Source organism: Paramormyrops kingsleyae, chromosome 4 (genome assembly GCF_048594095.1).
Source record: "Paramormyrops kingsleyae isolate MSU_618 chromosome 4, PKINGS_0.4, whole genome shotgun sequence".
In the NCBI taxonomy this organism is placed as follows: Eukaryota; Metazoa; Chordata; class Actinopteri; order Osteoglossiformes; family Mormyridae; genus Paramormyrops; species Paramormyrops kingsleyae.
The window spans coordinates 18386752-18408642 of record NC_132800.1 but is presented as its reverse complement, the minus strand read 5'-3'; the positions used below and the strand labels follow the sequence as shown (position 1 = coordinate 18408642).

Here is a 21891-nt window from a genome sequence, read left to right as displayed (position 1 = left end):
CTTTGCACACATTTACAAACTCTCATCAGGAGATAACATTAGTGCAACAACATCATGAGAAAAAAAAATTGGAAAAATAGGGAAAAAGGAAAAATAAATACATAAAAAAATAAAACAATATAGAAATGTGAAGGCCATTCTTTGACATCTAACATTTCCCTTTCTGACAACACGTTAATATACATGCGGCTTACTTGGTACAACAAATGAAACACAATCATTTAAGGGATAGAAACTGGGTTACATTCTCACATATCAATGCAGCAGCATTACATGACTCCTTCAGTAATTCTAAGGATGAAAGAAAAGACTTTAGTTCAATCTTCAACCCACTTAGGGAAGGTCTTTTGTTTTGCCATTTACACTTATGGATGTGGTATTTGCCCATAATTATTACCACATTGTAAAGCATGGCAAGTTCCTTAGACAGAATATCATTATTGTATAAAACCTGTGTTATGGTCAGAGGGGTCATCCCATCTATTCCTACACTCATCCAGTTTACCAGATCCTGCCAGAAGTTAGTGTCATGATCCGCTCCGTCCGCTCCTGATGTGTGCCACGCCCCCTCATTCTCCACGTGTTCTTTCCCGATCGTGCCCAGCTGTTCCTTGTTGTTTCGGCTTGTCTATAGTATTTAGTCCGTGTCTGAGTCAGTCTTCCCCAGATCCGTCATTAATGTTTGTCGCTGTTTTGGTCCTGTCTGCCCGAATAAACCCCGTTTGCCTGCATTCTCGGCTTGCTTTGCCTGTTTCCCGGCTCGCTCGCTCACCGCACGCAACAGAATGACGGATCTCCACAACAATTCACCGCAGCAAGCCGAAGACCAACGGATCGGCTTGCTGCAGGAGGTGATATATTGGCTGTCCCAACCCGAGGTCCAGGAAGACCCCGCTGCTCGGGACCTAGCCAGCCGGAGTGGAGACCTCCTTAGTGAGGCACCCCCACCCGGTAACGCGTACCCCCTGCAGGAGGTACGCGAGAATCTTCGGCTGCTAATACAGCGCGTTACAGACCGGAGAGCCCAGTTGGTCGCATTGTGCTGCGCTGGGGCTGCTGTACCGCCTTCTGTCCCCACAGAAACGGCGCAGCCGCTTCCTTCCACCGCCACAAGCCGGAGGCGGAAGAAGAAAAGGAGAGAGCACCGACAGGAAGAGAGACCGGCGATCTTTCTGGGGGCTTGCTCCCTCTCCGCTGCCATCACCCCGGGCGTTATCCCCGCTTCCGGTTTACCGGTACCCCTCGCCAGCCCCGCCGATGAGATGCCGCCACCCTTGGCGGCTTATGACTTCCGGGCGGCACGCCTGTTTAATAGGGGGGCCAGGGCCGTTTGGGACGCCATTCCCCGGATCCCCAAGGCCCTAAAAGGGGCAGCACCTGCACTCCCGGCACCAACCCTGGCGCCTGTTATGGATCTGCCTGCAGCGCCTGCTGTTCCTGCCGCCGCCCTGCCCGCGGCACCGCCTGCAGCACCAGCTGCTACTGCCGCCGCTCTGCCCGCGGCACCGCCTGCTGCTGCTGCCGCTCTGCCCGCGGCACCGCCCGCTGCAGCCTCCGCCGCTCTGCCCGCGGCACCGCCCGCTGCAGCCTCCGCCGCTCTGCCCGCGGCCCCGCCTGCTGCAGCTTGGTCAGCAGCACCGCCTGTCCTGCCTGTCCTGCCTGACCCGCCTGTCCTGCCTGACCCGCCTGTCCTGCCTGACCCGCCTGTCCTGCCTGACCCGCCTGTCCTGCCTGACCCGCCTGTCCTGCCTGACCCGCTTGTCCTGCCGGCGCCTGACCCTCCTGAGGTGGCCACAGTTACGTCCGTAGCCCGTCTGCCCGCCGCTTCTCTGCCTGAGCCAGCTGCCGGCCCCTTCTTCGGGACGCGCCTGGCCCTTAAAGGGGCAAGGTCCATTAGGGACGCTGTCCCGCTGGTTCCGCGATTTCGGACGCGGGCAAAGCCCCCGTGGTTCCTGAGGCGCCTGCAGCTCCCCCCGAGGTTCCTGAGGCGCCTGCAGCTCCCCCCGAGGTTCCTGAGGCGCCTGCAGCTCCCCCCGAGGTTCCTGAGGCGCCTGCAGCTCCCCCCGAGGTTCCTGAGGCGCCTGCAGCTCCCCCCGAGGTTCCTGAGGCGCCTGCAGCTCCCCCCGAGGTACCTGCTGAGGTGCCCTCTGCTGGCCACGAGTCGGCGTTGCCCGCTGCCACCACCATGCCGGCCTCACCAGTCTCGTCTGCCCTGTCCGCCTCACCAGCTCCCCCTGCTGGCTATGAGGTGACAGTGCCCGCTGTCGCCGCTACGCCTGCTGCAGCTGAAGCGACCCGCTTGCCTGCTGCTGCCGCCGCCCTGCCCGCGGCACCGCCTGCAGCACCAGCTGCTACTGCCGCCGCTCTGCCCGCGGCACCGCCTGCTGCTGCTGCCGCCGCTCTGCCCGCGGCGCCGCCTGCAGCACCAGCTGCTACTGCCGCCGCTCTGTCCGCGGCACCGCCTGCTGCCGCTGCGATGCCCGCGGCACCGCCTGCTGCTGCTAATGCAGCTGCTGCCGCTTGGCCAGCGGCACTGCCTGTCTCGCCTGTCCTGCCGGCACCTGAACTGCCTGAGGTGGCCGCGGTTGTGCCCCCTGCTGGACTCACGCCCCAGGTGTCTGCTGAAGCGCCCCCTGCAGCTCCGGCCGTCGCCACTCTGCCCGAGGTATTCGCTGGGGCGGCCCCTGCTGGTCGCTTGCCCTGCTCGCCTGACCTGCCCGTCCTGCCCTGCTCGCCTGACCTGCCCGTCCTGCCCTGCTCGCCTGACCTGCCCGTCCTGCCCTGCTCGCCTGACCTGCCCGTCCTGCCCTGCTCGCCTGACCTGCCCGTCCTGCCCTGCTCGCCTGACCTGCCCGTCCTGTCCTGCTCACCAGCAGCCACGCCCGCAGCTCCCCCTGCTGATGCTGCCGCGCTGCTTACGGCGGCCCCTGCGGACCGCTCGCCGGCCCCGCCCGTCTCATCGGTCCAGCTCGGATCGCCTGTCGGCACTGCAGCCACGCCCGCGACTGCCGTCGCCGCTCTGCCTGCAGCACCGCCTGCAGCTGGCTGCTTGCCCGAGGTAGCCACGAAGGCGCCCCATGCCGGCCGCATAATGGCTGCGTCCCCTGCTGGCTGCGTGACGGCGGCGCCCGTTGAGGTGCCTCCTGCTGGCCGAACGCCCAAGACGCCCGCCGAGGCGTCCCCTATTGGCCAAGGGACTGAGGCGTCCACGGTAGCCGCAGAGGCGCTCCCTCTTGTTGCGCCTGTCCCGCCGGCACCTGACGTGCCTGTCTTGCCTGTCCAGCCGGCCCAGCCCTGTTCGCCGGCCCAGCCCTGTTCGCCGGTCCAGCCGGCCCAGCCCTGCTCGCCGGTCCAGCCGGCCCAGCCCTGCTCGCCGGTCCAGCCGGCCGCACCCGCGGCTCCGCCCGCTGCCACAGCTAGGCCCGCGGCCCCACCTGAGGCCGCCGCTCTGCCCGCGGCCCCGTCTAAGGCCGTCGCTCTGGCTGTTCCGCCCGCGGCCACGCCCGCGGCTCTGGCTGCCCCGCCTGCGGCCACGCCCGCGGCTCTGGCTGCCCCGCCTGCGGCCACGCCCGCGGCTCTGGCTGCCCCGCCTGCGGCCACGCCCGCGGCTCTGACTGCCCCTCCTGTTGCCTCTTCGGAGGCTTTGACTTCTGTCCGCCCAGCACAGACCTCCCTCTTGTCTCCCTCGCCCTTGCCTCGGCAGGGCCGACACACCCCAGGACCGCGCCTGTCTGTTTCCCGTAAGGGACGGGGACACCGACGTCGGTCCCTGGTCCCGCCTACCCTGACTCCTGGCTCGCCCGTGCGCCCCCTTGCCGTGGTTCGGTGGCTGCCTGCGGGTCCTACGGCTCCGGCTCGGCTGTCGCCTCCGGATCCCCCTCCGGTGCCTCGTCGCCCTCCTGTGGTCCCTCCGTCGGTGCCTCGTCGGCCGCCTCCGGGCCCTCCCACTTCGGCTGGGCGTCGGAGGGCGACTACCCTGGCTCCGGCTACGCCTCCTCCTGCGCCAGTGTTCCCTCCTGCTCCCTCCTTGTGTCCTTTGTCGGTCCCTACGTCTGTCTCCGTCTCCCCTGTGTGGTCCCTTCCTGCTCCGGTCTCCCTTCCACCTGTGGCCCCTGCGGCTGCCTTCCCTCGCCCGCCTGGGTTCCCTCGAGCTCGCCCGATTCTTTCTCCTCCCTTTGTTCCGTCTCCTCGTCCCTTTGTTCCTCCTGTCTCGGTTCCTCGTCCCTCTGTGCCTCCTCCGTTCCCTTCTGGTCCCTTTGTTCGTCCTGCCTTTTCTCGTCCCTCTGTGCCTCCCGTGTTCACTCCCGGCCCTTTTGTTCCTTCATTTTCTGTCCCCTCTCTGTCTCCTTTCTTGATCTGCCTGTCTGCGTTCCCTGTCTTGTGTCAGGTCATGTCGTTTTTCTGGTCCTTGTTCCTGTTCTGTGCCTCAGTCTTGTTTCCAGTGTCTCGTTGACGTTTTGCTTTTGTCTTCTAGGTCCTGTTCCCCGGTCTCGTCCGTCGCCTCCTCCCAGGCGCGCCCGGTGTGCGCGCCTTTGGGGGGGGGGTTCTGTCATGATCCGCTCCGTCCGCTCCTGATGTGTGCCACGCCCCCTCATTCTCCACGTGTTCTTTCCCGATCGTGCCCAGCTGTTCCTTGTTGTTTCGGCTTGTCTATAGTATTTAGTCCGTGTCTGAGTCAGTCTTCCCCAGATCCGTCATTAATGTTTGTCGCTGTTTTGGTCCTGTCTGCCCGAATAAACCCCGTTTGCCTGCATTCTCGGCTTGCTTTGCCTGTTTCCCGGCTCGCTCGCTCACCGCACGCAACAGTTAGTTGTTAGTTGTAAAAGGAAAAATGCTCAATGCTTTCTTCATCACGTAAACAAAATCCACATGGCTCCACCTCAAAACCAAATCTTTTTTTAAGCATTTCTGCTGCTGGGTAATAACCATTGATTATTTTAAATTGCATTTCTTTAACCTTGGGGGGGATAGGCCATTTAAAAAAATGTGTATATTCGTTCGTTATTTTAACATTTCTCCCTTTTAATTTTGTGTTACTATTAACATCGTGAAATAATTTATTTTTAAACATTACTTTTATGATTTTATTATTACACTTTTTATTAGTTAAAGGAATCTGATTAAGCTGTAAAGAAGGTAAACTTATTTGTCCCTTAGAGTAATATAAATAACCTTGTATCAAACTCAACAGAGGTAAAGGGATCGCATTACAAACTTTGTTATATTCTCTAAGGGAACACTGAATGTTAAATTTGGCATTGAAAACACCTATTCTGAGAAACTGCCCCTTCTCATCAAGTAAATCTGTTATGAAGATAATGTTTTTTTTCATACCACTCTTTAATGAATAATGATTTCCTATTAATTGTAATGGTCCTGTTATTCCACAAGGTGGAGCCATGAGGCGTGAAGTTACGGGCAAAAATCATCTTCTAATAAGATAAGACTTGCTTATGATATTCTGACAGTTTGACAGGCAACTTCAATATATCAAAATCACATTTCAGGAGAAAATCCAACCCTCCCACCCTTTTGAAGATATTTTTAGGGATATGGAACCATATGGAGTCGGGTTTTAAGAGGAAGGCTTTTATCCAGTTTATTTTAAATGCTCCAACCATCGATTGAAAATCAATTGTCCTTATACCTCCTTTGGAGTAATCTTTGACGAGTTGTGATTTTCTAATGTAATGTGTTTTATTGCGCCAAATGAACTGATAGATTATGGAGTTAATCTTTTTAATACTTTTCGGGGTAATGTATAATGAATAGGCTGGGTAGACCATCTTAGAGACACCCTCTGATTTGGATAATAAATTGCGTCCAAAAATTGTGATATCTCTCATCAACCAATGATTTAATGTTTTGGACATACCATCAATTTTGTCTTTTAGGTTTTTTGACTCTCTAGTTTTGATATCTTTGTTTAAATAAATGCCCAAATATTTTACTTCATTTTTCACTGGAATCGTCCTTATGCTATTTTCCAAACAATCATAAAGTGGTAGAAGTTCACATTTCTTTAGATTCAGATACAGGCCTGAAGCTTTAGAAAAAACTGAAATTACCGTCAATGCTTTCTCAAGTATTAATTTATCCTTCAAAAATATTACTGTGTCATCCGCGAACTGACATATTTTCAGTTCAGTATCAAATATATTTATTCCTTCAATGTCTGGATGGTTCACTATGAGGTAGGCCATTAATTGAGTGCAAAGAATGAATAATTTTGGAGAAATTGGACAACCTTGCCGAATTCCACAGGATACGTCTATTCTAGGTGTTATGCCTGGGTTGAGAGAAACATAACTATAGATCTGGTTGTAAAACAGTTTGATCACTTTGCAAAACTTGTTTCCAAATCCAAAAAGTTCTAAAGATCTAAATAAAAAATCATGGTCTATTGAATCAAAAGCTTTAAAAAAATCAATAAATAATATTAAACTTTCTGTATTGATAAAGGATCGGTAGTCTATCATAGCTAATATTAATCTTATGTTATTATGAATCTGCCTTCCTTTAATAAACGCTGACTGATACTCGTCAATTATTTTTGTTAAGACGCTTTTAATCCTATTTGCATATGCTAAGGCTAATAATTTGTAATCGTTACATAAAAGTGTTATGGGTCTCCAATTATCTAGCACTTGTAAATCTTTGTTTGGTTTGGGCAATAAAGTTATTAATCCCATTTTCATTGTTGGAGATAATTCTCCATTATTTAAACAATCCAAAAAGGCTTTAAATAACAAATCTTTAATGTCTTGCCAAAAAGTCTTATAAAATTCAATCGTTAGGCCATCAATTCCAGGCGATTTTCCATTTTTCATTTGTTTTAGGGCTGTTTCTATTTCGGATATATTCAAATCTTCTTCTAACCATAATTTATCTTCCTCTTCCAATTTTTTAACCTGGTCTTTGATCATATCAAAAATGATATCTGCATTCTCTTTTTGGATCCTTGGTTTATACAAATTGCTATAAAATATGTTAATTTCCTCACTTATTTGTTTTGGGTCCTCTAACATAGTGCCATCCTTACTCAATTTAGTTATTTTTTTCTTTGTTTGTCTACGTTTCTCTAGACCATAGAAATAAGATGATTTTTTTTCTCCATGTTCAATCCACTTTGCTTTAGACCTTACATATGCTCCTTTAGCCTTAATCAGGTACACATCATCTAGTTGTTTTTGTAAGGATTGTAAGCTTTCTGACTCTTCTTCAGTCATATAAGGTTTACTACATAACAAATGTATTTGTTCAATTAGATTTTTCTGTTTACATATGTGTAGGGCAGATACTTTCTTTCCTGATTCTATAGCTAGTTGTTTAACACTGTATTTAAACCATTCCCATTTGCTGACATTAGTCATCATCATATTATCAATTTCTAATTTAATTTTTTTAACTTGTGTACAGAAGTCTTTGTTTTGTAATAAACTATTATTAAATTTCCATATGTTCCCAGATCTTTGTTGTTTACGTAAAGATAATGAGAGACTTATCAGACAATGATCAGTAAGTGGGGTTGATTGGGTTTCACATTTAGTAACATATGATGATATTGTTTGGGAGACAAGCCAATAATCTAGTCTTGAACATACGTTCTTACGTTACATACGTTCTTGTTGGACTAAACCAAGTATATTTCTTTGTATTAGGGTTTGTCATCCTCCAATAATCCATCATATTAGTAGCCGTACAAAAGTCACAGATAATGCTATCGTATTCTGGTTGTTTCCCTCTCTGTGGTTGTCTGTCAAGCCATGAGTTAGGTGCCAGGTTAAAATCGCCTCCAGTTATTACCTGAGTAGAACCATACGTATTGCTCCAATGTACAATCAATTTACTTAGATTTACCATCATGTTTCTATTTAGAGACCTGTTGTTGTAACCATACACGTTAATAAGAATAATTTTCTGTTCACAGACGTCTACCAACACCATAATCCAATGTCCTGCTTCATCACTATTATGATCAATAACTTTCCCTGCAAAATTGTTAAACAAAATCATCACTCCTGCTGAGTGAGCAGTACCATGTGAATAAAGAATACCTTCTCCCCATTGATGTTTCCAAAACGTTTCCTCTTCCTTACTAGAATGTGTTTCTTGTAAAAACGGAATGTTTGCCTTGATTTCTTTGCAAAATAAAAAAATGGCCTTACGTTTAACATTGTCTTTTAAGCCTCGAACATTTAAAGAACTTATTAGAACAGCCATGTAGAAGTGAAGAAAAGAGAACAACAAAATACAAAACAAGAACAAAACTGGCTTCTTTGACACTTACGAGAAGAAAAGGAAATCTTCAAGCAGGAATAAGCCTAGTGTCCTGCATACAGTACTGTATGTCATTTTTAACAGTACTCAGCCACATTACCAAAATACTACCCCCTCTTTGTAAGTAGCAACTATAACTCTCTGTAGCTCAACATATAGCTAAAACATTGCTTTAAATGTATCTCACGGATCAATTCTTTTACCGTCTATTATTGCATAACCCTCCTTCAGGAATGCTCTTCTGCCATCATTTCGAGCTTCCTGTACCTTGGGCCACAGCTTGATCCGAGCTTCACGGTCTTCTTTGGAGAAGTCCTCTTTAAATTTTATGTTCAGTTCTTTGCAGACCCTGGCCTCTTTGGACTTCCTCCATACTTCATCCCTAGCCGTCCTCATGCTAGACTGAATAATGATTGGTCTAGGCACTTTGTTGTTCACAGCATTGTCTTTTATCCCCAGTCGGTGTACTGTATCAACCATGAGCTGCAATTTTTCCACTGACACAGGAACCACTCTTGTTAGAATGCCAATTACTGTTTCGCGTGTATTCTCATTTTCTTTCTCTGTCAGGCCCAGTATTCTGAGGTTCCATCTTCTGCGATACCGTGCGCTCTCCAGACAGCTCTCCTTTAATTCTTTGTTTTCCTTCACCAGCGACTCCATCTTTGTCTTTACTTTGTCAATTTCCTCTTTATTTTCTTTGGTTGCCTTTGTGTTTGCATCAATGCGTTGTTCAAAGGCTTCCAATTTCTTGTCGAGCGAATCAAACCTTTCCTCACATCTTTCTGTGAAGGCAAGTAAGATTTCATATACAGTATGTTCTCAATGCTCACCTGCTTCCCGGTAGTTTTGCTTTTCATTTTTTTACGGTTGGGACTTGGTAACGGAGTGTGGTCGCCCGTGGGTCTTGCCCTATCTTGTTGAAGTTCCATCTCTCCTATTTCTTCATCCTCACATACTTCCTGCATTGCAGCGAGGTTGTAATCATGGTCGGAAAGGCTACCTGTTAGCTTAGGGTTAGCCATTTTTATCGCTCTAGATTTATCACTATGTCCGTCTGAAGGTCTTCCAAAGTAACTTCCAGGGGGGTTTCACTTTCCTTCTATTTCCTTCTGGAGTAACTGTTTGTCGGTGAAGTACTTTTCAGGACATCTAAATCACGTTTCTAAATCAGACCCGCAGATCGTTGAATCGCTTATTCCGCCATCTTCCTCTCCATCTCATGACAACCTAGTGCGTTCACACTGACAACTAAGCCAAAATTCAAGAGTGTCCAGCTGCAGACGCCTGTAGAGTGGAGCTCCACCGGAAATACGTCACCTCCACAGGAAATACGTGATTTTAATGGGCGTAAAGTGGATCTCATCTTTACGGACGTAAAGTGGAGCTCCACAGGAAACACGTGACCTCTACCGGAAACTACCACTCTGTTAGCAAAAAAAAGAGAGTCTGGAGCAGGTCTGCGAATCTGAAGTAAGTTAAGCGAAGCGACAAACATTAAAATAATCCCGTGTGCACACAATATTTGAGTCTAACGTTATGTTGCTTGACGAGCTGTTTTAGCATTTGTTGTCATATAGAACAGGCTTTCCATGAAAACATTTATTGTTTACTTTAAAAACTTTTTTTTTGGTTCTCGGTTCTTCGGGCATGTTGCAAAGTCTTATTAACCATCTAACAGTTAAGTGTATTCAGTTGGAAGCCGTAGGTGCAGTAATCCTCACACTGTGTATTGTGTTTTTTTGAGATTACATTTGTCATTACATTAACAGGAACATTGATTTATGAACTTCTGATTGTAAATTAACAATATCAGTATTTCTCCATTATAAGTTATGGGAAGGTTTTTGCACACTGGACAAAGGAATCAGAGGCTGTGCTGAAAGGTGAACATGCACCTGTATTCAGACTAAGAAAGCGCAAGTCTGTGGAACTCAGTCTGATCAGTGTACACATTAAACCTTACTTTTAACAGTAAATTGTTTTATTTCTGAAAAAGTGTTATAATAATATACATATAATAACGTTTCTTCCTATGCTTCTGACAGAAGCCAGCAATCATCTCTGATCTACACGTTGCTATGGAGTGGATTGAGGGGAATGAGGCTCTATTCAGTGGGCAGATAACCTTTCCCAAATATGTGACCATGACGGAAGAGCACCGCCCCGAGGCCCTAAGGGATGTGCTGGATGGAGACAAGATAGAATCCAAGGAGCCATTCCTCTTTGGTTTTCAGATCCAAGAGGACATGGAATTATTTTTACAGGCCTGTGTTGACCAGCGGGGCCTCCGGGTTAATGCTGTCTGTTATGAGAAAGATTAAATTACTGGCACATGAGTGTGTTGATTGATTTTTTTTAAATTTCATTCTGTTTGTTGTTGCTGTCTAAATAAATTTAGCAGTTGATTGAATATAATTGTTACATGTTGATCATTTATACAACACATACAGGGCTGCATAACTGGTACGCAAGTACGCATTCACCTTTAAAAGCGATACGTGCGGCAATCGATTGCTGTGACAGTGTAAATGCGTACGTATTTTATGTGCATTTGCGCTGATATGACAAGAAAATACCGTGCATTTCAACCTATATACCGCAAATGAAGTACAAATTAGCATATACAGGTTAAAATGCACAATAATTTCTTGTCATATCAGCGCAAATGCACATAAAATACGTACGCATTTGCGCCGTTCCAGCAATCGTATATAGTATATGTTTATAACAGTTAAGGCAAGACCAATATATATATTAGTAATGTGTACGGAAAGTAACATAATAGCAATTGCGTATGTATGGTATGTTTATAACTGCTCATCTTATGACCAATATATATATTCCACAAACTAGATCAAACCAGATATATATATGTGTAGATATAATTTCTCTAGCGTATAAATGAACAAAAACATACTTTTTGAGAATTTTACAACTGAAATTCCGCTGTAACACACAGTTTGGTCACGTGTTTCCTGTGGAGCTCCAATTTACGTCCGTAAAGATGAGATCCACTTTACGCCCCTTAAAATCACGTATTTCCTGTGGAGGTGACGTATTTCCGGTGGAGCTCCACTCTACAGGCGTCTGCAGCTGGACCCTTCTCCAAAATTCAGTGCACTGAAAGTACCCGGATGGTGCACTGAAAACGGCCAGAAAACGTAGTGCAGAACGATGGACTACGTAGCGGAAGGGGAGGGACTTTCGGCAAGTTTAAATAATGGCGGACAACACAATCACGCAAGCTCAAGCGGAGGCAACTGCGTCATATAAATGTAACATTAATAAAATTATTTTAATGATGTATACTGCGGTGTGTAGCCTGTCACTCTCTGACGACAGTTATAGATAATTTGAGTTTGCGATTATATCGACTTAGAAGAGTTAGCACACGTAAATGTTAGCAGTTTTTTAGCCGGTTAGGCGGTCGTAGATAGGTTATATACACGCAAATAAAACCACAAGGAAATTCATTGTAAACAAAACACGGCAGATATTTTGGCGCGCTGGAGAATCGCGATCAAATGCTGGTCCGTCATTTCCGGTAAGTGCAAAACGTTTTAACATTTCCCCAAAGGAAATGTTAAAATGTAACACTGTTAGAAAGTTGATGGTTGTTATAATGGACAGATACAACTAAAACTGTTGGATGCTGCTGTTTTGCACGTTTTAATTTATGTATTTTTATTTAATTTATGTTATTTGACTTTTTTTTGTTAAATCAACCACAAAAACAACTTTTCCACTTATAAAATGTTCAATGCAGGTGTAGTAGTGTTTGATGTTTTTACATTTAGTCTTTATACCAAACATAATGTAAAATTATGGTATTAAGGAAATTATAAGGTTTAGTACACATATCAGTCATGGGTCAAAACAGCGAGCCGGCTCCTCTTGGTGAGCTGAGGCAAATGATCCGGCTCACTAAAAAGGGCCGAAACTCCCATCGTTCAGTATCCCAGCCAGTTTGGGGAGATTACGGATGCTTTCTTACGAAAATACTAACAAAGTTTAGTATTGGAGTGATGGAGTGCTTCGAGAGGAAGGTCAGCGCTTTCCTTTGGAAGTGGTTGGGCTTACCACGAAGCCTCAGCAGCATCGCCTTGTACGGGAGGAACAACAAACTAAAACTGCCCTTTAGTAGTCTGGCAGAGGAGTTTATGGTAACCCGAGCTAGAGAGGTGCTGCTGTATAGGGACTCCAGCGACAACAAAGTCTCCTCGGCAGGCATAGAAGTAAGAACTGGCAGGAAGTGGAAGGCGCATGAGGCGGTCAATCAGGCTGAGGCACGGCTGCGACATAGCGAGCTGGTGGGAACAGTGGCAGTCGGTCGGGCAGGCCTAGGGAGCAATCCAAGACCTCTCTATAGTAAGTCCCAGGGAAAGGAAAGGAGACAGCTGATTCAGAGGAGGTCCGAGCAGGGGTGGAGGAAGCCCACAGCAGTAGGACAGTAGGGATGTTACAGCAGGGTGCATGGACTCGATGGGAAGAGGCAGCTGACCGAAAGATCTCGTGGACAGAGCTATGGAGATCTGAGCCACACCGGATCAAGTTTCTCATACAGTCAGTGTATGATGTACTCCCAAGCCCGTCCAACCTCTTCCGCTGGGGCTTAGCCGAGACTCCGGTATGCCCTCTCTGCCAGAAAGCCGGATCACTGGAGCACATTCTGAGCTGCTGCCCCCGGGCACTTGGAGACGGGCGTTACCGCTGGCGTCATGATCAAGTGCTGCGGGTCATCGCTGAGGTCATCAGTACAGGGATCTCCAGCAGCAAGTACCAACAACCAACATGGCAGCCCATTGCCTTTGTTAGGGCTGGGGAGAAGCCACAACAGCACCGGAGCCAGGCAGGGGGGCTGCTGGCAACAGCTCGGGACTGGCAGCTGAAGGTCGACCTAGGGAGACAGCTCAAGTTCCCAGAGAACATCGCAGTGACCACACTCAGGCCAGACATAGTCCTGGTCTCTGAAACAACGAGGCAAGTGGTCCTACTGGAGTTGACTGTTCCCTGGGAAGACCGGATGGAGGAGGCCTTTGAGAGGAAAAGGGCCAAGTATGAGGAGCTGGCAGGCGAATGTCGGAGCGCAGGATGGAGAATCCGAGTCAACCCCATTGAGATCGGGTGTAGAGGCTTTGTCGGCCAGTCTCTCGTCAGGGCACTCAAGTTGTTGGGAGTGAAAGGGTTGCAGAACAAGAAAGCCATCAGAAACATCTCTGACGCAGCAGAAAAGGCGTCAATATGGCTGTGGATCAAGCGAGGGGATCCGTGGGCTACACAGGCCACTTAGACACAAGCCGGGGCCTGATCTGTTGTGAGACCCGAAACACCCAATGAACCCAGGATACAACACTGACTATGTGTCTAAGTTGCACCTAGAGTGTAAGTGAGAACTAGTTGATCTGGCTATGCCAGTGACCTCCGGGAACAGGCCGGATGACGACCATGAATAGTATGGCGACTGCTGGAGAGACAGCCGACAACTGGAAAGACAGTAACCGGGGCAGGGAGGGTTAGCAACCCAAACTGCAGCTCCCGCGAGGGGGCACCCACAAGCAAGCTACGGAAAACTCTACTGGATTATACCCCCAGGGGTGCCCGAGAGGGGGGGAGGATGAGCACCCTAACAGGACGGATAAACAGGCAACGAACCAGGCTAACGGAAAAACGACAACGAGGGCAGTCTGTTCATGTGGCAAAGTCTGCAAGAACCAGCATGGCCTGAAGATCCACCAGGCCAAAATGAAATGTCAGATGGGGAAGCAGGTGAAGCATCGCACAGGTCCAGTACCTGGTGAGACGCAGGAGGAGCCCGGCCAGGAGGCAACCCATAGTGCCCAGACCCTCCATGCTCCACAAGCCCCAACCCATGTCAGGCATTCAGAACATCGTCGGGTCTTGTGGCCTGCTGCCAACAAGGAAAGAGAGTGGTCCCAGTTTGATGAGGACCTGGACCAAGTCCTCAAAACTACTGTAAAGGGAGACGTAGACCAGAAGTTGCGAATGATGGCGGTGTAGGAATTAATAGCTCAAATAAATTTTAATATTCTCCACCAATATGTTTGAATTAATTAAAGTTTAATTAATTATTATTTAATGCTGATTATTAATCAATTGTTATGCCGAATGGTCGGCTCCTCCAAACTCAATTGCGGTATCCCTGTGAGTCTGTTAATGTGAGACTTAAATAGGATTCACTAATTACCAGTATCGCTTAGTAACCTGGGTTAGAAGGCTCGTCCAGCGAGCTGCATCACCAGGTAATGTACACGATTGGTAGCGAAGCTCCCCTCACGGCCAATGAGAGAGAGAATCGCGATGTTTCAGGCGAGTTTGAGGTTCAGAGCGTGTAGCAAGATCGCACAATGGCAGGAACTTATTATGAGACACACAATGACGGAGGCTAAAGTTGTGTAAAAGACATGCATTTATTCCTAGCTAACACTACAACTGACATAAGACAGACATTACACCTAACACAAACAACAAACACGAAATAACGGAATAAAACAAACAATGTAATTATGAAAATGCAATGACCGGATTTAAATGAGTAACCTTAAATGGGAAATACTGTTCTGCAAAGCAAGCATAGTTTGTGGAAACACGACCCTAAAGTCTTATAGCAGGTTAAACAGAACAGCTTAAGTTGTTAGAATGAAAGGAAGTTGGTTTACTTGGTTGAAGAGTGGGGGGGGGGGGTCTTGGCAGTTGATGGCAGAGCTGCTGAGCTGATGGCACTCAGGAAGGCGCGGCGTTTGGAGCAGTGGAGTGGAGTCCCTTTAGATTCTCTCTCCTGGTGAAGCTTTGTCTTGGGTGCTGTTCTCTGTTCAGCTGGGCCTTCACCGGAGGGCTTCTTGTGGGTTTCTCTTCTCCCGGGCTGATGTTCTCCTTCGGGCGGATGGTTATTCTCTGCGCCGGCTGGCGGTTGTTCTGCTCTGGTTGGCGGTTGTTCTCTGCTCTGGTTGGCGGTTGTTCTCTGCTCGCCTTTGTTCTGAGGTGCCAGGATTTTTATGGTCTAAAGTTCATGAATAGGGATGACCAGGAATTCGACTCCTGGCCCAATGGCTGGCCATCCATTTGGCGGGCTTTCGGAAGGGGGTCTGTATCAGTCCTTTTGGGGATTTATGGCCCGCCAGATTCTACCTTTACTGATGATTTTCATTAAGCTGTTATAACTTTTGATACATCCACTTTTATGGTAATCACTGACCAGATTTGGAATCAGGGGTGATTAACAATCAGTTTGATACCAAACATGCCATACCAGCTTCACAGGTACATACCTCATACCATCTGCATTAATTGATTAAACAATTAATTATTGTATCTATGTGACTGATTCATATCAGTATAGGATACAGGGGTTTTGGGTTGCACCTCAACAGATGTTACACTTTGTGCGGATATTACATCGAATATTCCTATTACAAACAGCACATCTTATCCATAGATAGGCGTGGCCGTTAGTTTGTGGTAATATCAATATAAGTTGCACATCTGGAAACAACATATTTTGTTTGGTGTGGCTTGTGCCAATTCATCTTCTCCAGAATGGATAAGATACACCTTAATTCAGTTCTTTTAACATAGCATGGTAGAAACAAAGGAACTTGGTGAGGTCCACCAAGATCAGATAAGGACCACAAAGGAATGTTGGAAGAGAAGGGGGGGTTTTTAACACAGAAGACTCTCTAAAAGTTAGGACACATACAAACATAACGTATCTGTATATTGAGACTAGTAGTCGTGAGTAAATCAATATACAGGGTATACAAAAGCCAAACTTAAATGAAATTTCCTTTAGGGTGTTTGTCTGTTGGGTGAGTGAAATGTAAGGCAGAGTGTATGTGGAGGGGGTTGGGTGCCAAGTCGAGGGACCCCTGTCCGGGAAGTCCACTCTGCTTGTCTGTAGGTCCCTAAATCTTTGGGCAATAAAAGTTGGAGTGCTAGCCTCCCTGGTTATCTGTGTGTGTGTGTTTGTGTGTGTAACCCCCCTTTGGTGCCTCTCGTACCAGGCTCGGCCTTGTCTCAGGCCACCTGGAATTTAAGCCCTGTGATATGTGCATGTGTGATCCTACAGCGGCAATGATCATCAGCATTGGGGTGGAAAGGTTCGGCATGAAGGAAGAAAAGCCAACTAGAGGTCAAGGGGAGCCAAACAGAAGGGAGGTGAAGATTAGCCAGCTTCGACAGGAGCTTAGACTGCTTAGGCGGCAGTTTAAGCAGGCAAGGGAGGAGGAGAAGGCCGGGCTGGCAGAGCTCCGCAGTATCCTGAGGAGAAAACTCACCACCCTCCGTCGAGCCGAGTGGCATAGGAGGAGGGGTAAGGAAAGAGCCAGGAAACGTGCAGCTTTCACCTCAAATCCTTTTGGCTTCACCAAAAAGATCCTTGGCCAGAAAAGAAGTGGCTGTCTTGCCTGTTCTGAAGACGAGGTGAACAAGTACCTCAGTGCCATCTACAGTGACAGTGCAAGAGAGGAACAGCTTGGACCATGCAGGGCTTTGATAAATCCGCCAGAACCCATCATGGCATTTAACATCAAGGAGCCAACTTTGAAAGAAGTGGAGGAGATTGTCAAAGCTGCTAGAACCAGCTCAGCCCCAGGTCCTAGTGGAGTGTGAGGGAATAATGAATAAAATAAAGGGAATAATTCTATAAGGCTGTAACTAATCAAAACAAGAACTGACTGGCGCGCCGGCAAGGCAAGGCTACCTAATCGGAACAGATAGGGGGGGCGACAGAGAATATCAGCGGCCCCTACTTATCTTTTAGCCTTCCAGAAGGACAACTACGAGCCGGCTGGAATCACACATATGGTTGTCACGTACACGGAAGGTACCGAGAAAGGGGGGGGGATGCCCAAAGGGCTTTAAAAGGGATACAGCTGATACATATGGCAGAGCCTCCTCCTGTACATGCTGAATGTATGTCAGACGGCCGCTCCCGGATTGCAATCTGTCAGACAATAAACCGGTGATTTGCAACTTCTCCCCGTGTCAGCTGTGAATCTCTTCTCATCCACGGACCCGGTGGAGACGCCGTGCTCCAACAATTTGGGGGCTCGTCCGGGATCCCCAGGAGATTCGCAAGATTCGGCTAAGTGGTGACGCGGCCTACTTGGACACAGAGAACTGCGAGGCGCCGACTAGAAGAGGTGAGCAGAGCCTGTTACATCAAAATCTGCACATTGGATATGTCAAATTGAGCAGTTTGAAGTGTCCAGTGGCCCGTCGGTAAAGACGGAGGAGAGGTTGCACGCACTGTGTTTATACAGTATATTGGGTATGTCTATGTATTGTGTATGCATTGTGTCCAGGTATCATGCGCAGAGAAATAGAACCTTAAGGAGCAGAGGGTACGGGACCCCCGCAGGGAAATAGAATTTTAAGGAACGGAGGGTACGGGACCCACGCAGGGAAATAGAATTATAAGGAACGGAGGGTACGGGACCCACGCAGGGAAATAGGACCTTAGGGAGCGGAGGGTACGAGACCCCCGCATTGTCTTTGGTGTGGCAACCCCACTATTTGCTGACGAGCGGTAGAAAAGCTGGGTTAGAATCCCGGGGAATTCAAGACCCCCGAATGCTAGATTGGCCAGAGGGAATAAGGTCCCCCTCTCTAAAACAGGTTGGAGTCTCGAGACGAGGAGTCTCAAAGCTATTTGTGTGTTGTTGTGCTGAGTTGTGTGTTAGCAGGGTTGTGGGTTCTTCCTGTTCAGGGTGCTCGCCGCTCGCCCTGTGTTGGTTGAACTTGCCCGTGGCTCTGCTGTCACTGCTTGCGGTCTTACAGTTTGTCAGAACCGAAGAGGAGTTCTCAGCAATTGGACGCCCAAAAGCGTGCCAGCCCGGCCACATCCGCTGACTCAGTACGGCCGGGGCCGACAGGTACCTCGGGCATTCATTACAACTGCCGAGCAGGACCTCGCCTAGGGTGAGTTCTAAGAACACCCCTAGCTTGGACTCTCGGGAGGGTGGGTGACGCCTGAAGGCTATTTTGCCGGCCTTGGTCGAGTCAGAACACCGGTAGTGCGGTCGATAAGCTGACTCCCACCTGGGTTGTCTCAGTTGTGCGTACAGAACACCCCCTTCCAAGTTGACATTGCTGGAGATCGGGGGGGTTTTGGCTGGGAGCGGGCCTGTTTGGCTGGGATTGGGCTTGTGGGATGTGCCCTGTTCAGGGGGGACACAACAGTAAGCTGCTTTGAATATAGTCTTATTATTTTAGAAGTTGTTGATTTATGTATTGGTGGTGTTTGTTGGTAGGACATTCGACTAGGATAAGGAGGTGTACTGAGTGTGGGTGGCTGAACCCACATCTGGAGGCAGAAGGGCTGCTAGACGAGGGATTAAAACAGTCAGGACTGATTAAAAATGGACCGCGAGTTTGATCGGGAGCTATATGACGGGGGATGGGCGCCCCCGGAAAATGCAGTGTAAAAGCCACTAGGAAAGCAGATCCAGGTGGTGAAGGAAGCCATAGAAGGGGCAAGTGGTGAAGGAGATAAGGATAAGGAGGTAGCTGACGCCTGGGGGCGTATGTGTGCAGTGGTCTGGGGGGCTGGACAACAGATAGGAGACAGGCGCTCATTGGGAGAGCTATTGTGGAAAACGGAGAGAGAGCATGCTAGGCTGAGGGACGAAGCAACACGCCAGAGAGCGAGCGCTAATCTGATGCAGAAGTGGGGAAAATAATTACGTGCGCAGTTTTGGGCTAAATCGGGGGAAGCCCACGTATATGTTCAACAGATAAGTTGCAAGTAAAGATGTATAAAGCAGAAATAAGTACAAAGTAGAAGAGATCAAGTTAGCAGGGGTCTGGATAGAGCATTTGTGCATTTCCATAAAATGTCATTGACAGTAGTGGAAGTGCGGGTTGGTAAATTTAGAACTTTGATAAATCTTAAAATAATGTAGTTGAATAAAATATTGTGATTAATAGATTTTATGGATTATAGTGACTAAGTTTAGAGATAAAGGGTATTAAAGCACATCTTTGTGAGAAAAATAACAGTTTATAGACAAGAGGTTTTAGTATATGTGTGCCCGTAGATAATTGGGTGCAGTGTTAGGGATTTTAGTTAGGAGAGGAAATAAGTAGAAAATAAATAATAATAATAATAATAATAATAATAAAAAATAATAATAAATAATTTAGAGCCACACATCAAGGTGAAGTAGCTACAGTCAGGGAGAGAATTAAAAAAAAAAAGAATAGAACACGGGTTGACTGTGAGGAACTCTGTTCATTTTTAGACAGTAAAACAGTTCAAGTGACAGTAGTTGGGGAGAGAGCACCCCCTGCTTAAAGCGAGGATAGAAAAGATGTGTAAAAAGTGGGGGAATAGAACAAAGGCCCTGGTAACTAAGTGGCCTAAAGGGGGCACATGGGATGTGGCAGTGTGTGAGGAGATGGAGACTCTGATAAAGTATCATAAGGCTAATAAGAACACAGAAAGGCATAAAAAGAAAAGGAGTGAGGAACTGGAGGTACTGAGGTTATTTAAAGCAAAGGGAGAGGCCTGGAGAAGGGAGCAGAAAGCCATGAGAAAGGCACTAAATGAGAAGAAGGGGGGAGAGAAAGAAGAGATGAGGCAGGAAGAAATATGGCCACTGTCATATCAAAGTCAGTGTCCGTTAGTGGAAGCCCCCCCTCCTTCATACAAGGGTCAGTTTCCAGTAATAGAGTGGAAGGTAGAATTCAGAGGTGAGGTGACACAGAAGGATGAAGGAAGTAGGGAGCAGAACGGAACGGCAAGTTGTTTAGATGGATACAGGGAAGTGAGTGCATTGCTGCGGCAGGCAGTGCAGGAAGGACTGCGAGGGAGTGAGAGAAGAACAGAAGGCCAGGCATGTGGGTCTGAGAAACAAGGGAGTGAGATAAAGGTGGGGTACGGAGTAAGTGGTAGTAATGCAGAAGGGCTGGTGCATCTGCTGGACACCCCTAACCCTCCATCTAATGGATGGAGTCAGTTTCAGGAGAAGGAGACAGAAACAGAGAGTGAGAAAGGAGTAGAGGAGGATAATGCAGATCATAGAATAGTTAGAAGCAGGAGGGCTGTGAAGCCCCCACCAGGTACACTCCGATGCTTCTGCTGATGGTGAACGGAGCACAGACACAGTATGTGCCGTGGGCAGGACAGGATCTGGAGGGCCTGATTCTCAGACTCCCAGTTCTGGCATAAGGGGCCGGAAAATGGATAAAAGCATTTGAGGAGGAAACTATGGGTCGGCTCCTGGCGATGGGGGACATAAAGGCGGTTCTGGCTCGCGTTTTTGGGGTAGACGGAATGGAGAGACTGCTGCGAAGCAGTGGCCTGGCAGCGGCGACAGGGACTCCTGTGAATGAGGCATGTCACTCTGACGGTTACCGTGCTAACTGCTTGCATCAGCTGCGACTAATGTTTCCTCCACGGCTGAGTGTGGTTGAAATGAAGGTGGAGCCCATCAAGGAGGGGGAGAGCCCAGCTGCCTATCTGCAAGCTCAAGAAAAGCGGTGGCGCACTGAGAAGGAGCAGGACCTGCAGAATCCGGCATTCAGAGAGAGGAGAAGGACTTTGCTAAAGAGCGTGAGAGGGAACTGACAAAGAAATGGAATCAGATGCAGCTGGAGGAGCTGACCGCTAAAAAGAAAAAAGTCCAGGCACCAGTGGTCTCTCCAGACCCAAGCCCCGGGGGCAGCCTGTGGACAGCCGACAGTCTCCTGTCGCTGGGGCCCCCCATGATACTAATTGGCCTCAGGTCCCTAATTGGAACAGACTGAGTAGATACAATGGATGGGGGTTTCCTCAAAGGGCACCCATTTACCCACAAATTTGATGATCCCAGACTCTGGAGAGACTGGGGAACAGGCTGGTTCAGCTGGTGTGCTGGAGCTGTGATCAGCCAGGACACACCTGTATGTTCCAAAATCCTGTTTAATGGTAGTTCAGATAGGTTACAAACATGTAAATATGCCCATACTAATATTAGAGCATATCCCAGTGAATTTGTCAGGCAGAGATGCTTTGTGTCAGCTGCAGATAGACATAAAATGTACAGAGGGGGGCGTAGAGGTGCTCAGTGGACAGTACAGCCTTCTGCGACAAAATTTGTTGTTCAATAGGGGACAGCATAGTTCATAAGGGATTGAAGATGTTACTGATAAAGTTGGGGAAATTCTAGAACAGTGGGCCCATTTATACAGGAACAATATAGCAATAGGCTGAATTGGACATAGAACAAACATACTTGTTTGTTGCGATGGAGAGATTTCAGTGTGAGGGAATGCAGGCTGCTACCGAAGGTGAGTTGGTGAGAGTCAGTGGAGTGCAGAGTATGTAGGAGACTTAAGAGGTTTGTGGCTGTGGAGCATGATAGGAGTGCAGTGTGAAGGGAAATAAAGTGTAGAGGAATGTTGGCAGGAGACAAAATGTGGAGGTTAGTTTATGATTTGTGTGCAGCGAAATAGTTAGTGGAGGATCAATCAGTGGGAGATCCCAGTCCTCACACCCTGCTAACAGATGTGCCACCCATTGCAGAGTGGTTCACAGTTGTGGATTTGTAGATGGCATTTTTAAGTGTGTCCCTAACACAACAGTCACAGTTTTTGTTTGCAATCACCTAT

General features: G+C 48.0%; 1 long non-coding RNA gene across 1 annotated transcript; it reads left to right on the top strand.

Moving 5' to 3' along the window:
* The first annotated feature begins 9701 nt into the window (after positions 1-9701).
* On the top strand, positions 9702-10619 carry LOC140588942 (uncharacterized). Its single transcript, XR_011990171.1, has 2 exons — positions 9702-9753; positions 10329-10619. It is a non-coding gene; the product is annotated as an uncharacterized lncRNA (long non-coding RNA).
* Positions 10620-21891: the final 11272 nt, after the last annotated feature.